General features: G+C 41.2%; 1 protein-coding gene across 1 annotated transcript in view; it reads right to left on the minus strand.

Moving 5' to 3' along the window:
* LOC122803295 overlaps nucleotides 1-2,500 on the minus strand; it is a 347,178-nt gene that overhangs the window by 136,465 nt on the left and 208,213 nt on the right. The gene's annotated exons all lie outside the window — the stretch shown is intronic.

Below are 2,500 nucleotides of genomic sequence, written 5' to 3' on the forward strand. Positions count from 1 at the left end.
TACACATCTCATTCACCCCCCTACCATATCAGTGACAACAAACTGTACACACAACTCAATAGGTATAGCTACAGCTTACCTACCAGTGAGACATATATTGTATTGTACCACACTTTGTGCTATGTGTTTGTAGACATGTTCCCCTGAGTGGACACTATCATTGCTGGCCTGTTACAGACTATTCACCTGCATGCCATTGTCAGGGCCACTATGGTTCCATATATGCATGTGATATGCTTCCTATGTGATTGCTGCACATCTGACATTCTGTGTTATAGGGGATATCTATGCATGCTGTTGGACATGTTCCGGGATTGTGTAGACTATTACTACCCACATATGTTCTATAACAGTGACACTATAGCATGTGTAGGGAATATTTCCCAGCAGAATCACCTCTCCAAACTCATCTGGCCATGTTACCAGGACACATCACATGTGGGATGCATCCTGGGGCCTCCTCATGTACTGGTCCAGCACTACCTTCAGGTGGAACCACCTCAGGGGATGTTGTTCCCCCCTGGGGACACACACAGATATGATCCTGCCCCTGAGGTCAGGACCAGGGTCTATTCCATAGCGGGCTCCACAGACATATGTTGGATGTGCTACATCACCTTGAGGCACCCACTACACATTCACATGGTCCACATGTGCCTCCTGCTCAGCCTCCAGGCCAGCCACCTTCAGGGCCTGGACTGCTGTTGTGAGTAGCAATGGGTGGGAGGTTTGTTCCCATTGTTTCCATATTTGGGCCCATAGGGCTTCCACATCACAGACCACATACACCATTCAGGGTGTTTACCCACCACATGTGTCATATACCACCCCTGTAGGCTGTTCTCTATATCTACGAACCTGGACCACCTCCACAAATATACCTGCCATACTTCCCCATATTCCCATTCCCTACTTCACAGGCAAGAGCAATGTGGTCCCAACAAGAGGTTCACATGTGACATATCCATCCATGTTGCACACACTTACAGCTGTATATATCTGTGTGATCTGTGTGTATTGCTATGTGCTCTGTTCCCTCACACATAGCCTGCAGCACTGTGGTGGTAATATAGGGGACATGTATTTACATACATACATGTGTGTGCATGTGTGTCTGTATATATGTAGACATGTGTATATATATATATATATATATATATATATATATATATATGTGTGTGTGTGTGTGTGTGTGTGTGTAGATATATATGATGTATATATGTGTTTATATATATATATATATATATATATATATATATATATATATATATATATATATATACCTACATATGGGTATCTGTATATCTGTGGGCATACATGCATATATATATATATATATATATATATATATATATATATATATATATATATATATATATATATATATATATATATATATATATATATATATATATATATATATATATATATATATATATATGTGTGTGTGTGTGTGTGTGTGTGTGTGTGTGTGTGTGTACATATACATACCTATATATAGGGTACATTCAGACATCAGGTCCACAATCTCAAAACTCCTTCCTGCACAGCTGCATTGCTCTGCCTTGCTACAACACAGACAGGTGCCACATATGGACACAGCCTAGCATTAGGGTGGGTATATATAGGAACAGATTGCAGGTAACCCAATTACACACCTATGGCATTTTCACATGCTACAATACATGTTAACCTAAATGTTCTGCAAGTGTTGGGCTATGGAACCCACATGTCCATCATTATGGCATTACTTCCACCACCAGCTATTGGCCACAGTAATATGAATCCCTTCCATTACATACCATACACTATATTGGCATACATCTTGTCAGTCAGTGCTGCTCTACACAGTTGATGGGTATGGCCCACTACCCACAGGGACAGACTCTAATACTCATAGCAGTTGTTCAGCTGAAGATCATTACAGCAGCAAAACCCGATGGCCCATCTATATCATTCCACATCATCTTCCCCAGTATTATAGACCAGGTACTACAGTCAATTACATGCATATATTCTTCACATACCTGTTGTGGGGATGAGATCTGTTGTGGATAGTATCCTTGTATGAGGTAATTTATTTCCACTCCTTAGCCTGCTTCTTTTGTTGTATTTTCTGGTGTTGTTGTGGTGCAGGAGCTGTTGTATGTTTTCTGTTGGTTTTCTCTTTCACTTTATTTTTCTGCATCTCTCTCTCTCCCCAGTAAATGCATTGAGCTGCTTGGAATAGATTGCAGCATGGTTTTTATGGATGAAACACATGATCAAATGATGGCCTCTGCACCAATCAGTGTCGTCCACTTGCTACCTGCATGCAGCAATCTGTGTAGTACTTCCAATTACCACTGTCATGGCAATCCACTACTATAAATCCCTACATCATGTGGGCGTAGTCCCTTTACCTTTCCTAAATGGTGGACATCCTTCCTGTGTGTGGGCAGCAGTGTTACAGACATCAGGTAGCAATACCTCTTACAAGAGGACTTGCATACTCAGGCCG

This window comes from Protopterus annectens, chromosome 5.part1, assembly GCF_019279795.1.
Source record: "Protopterus annectens isolate FY-2018-M chromosome 5.part1, PAN1.0, whole genome shotgun sequence".
In the NCBI taxonomy this organism is placed as follows: domain Eukaryota; kingdom Metazoa; phylum Chordata; order Ceratodontiformes; family Protopteridae; genus Protopterus; species Protopterus annectens.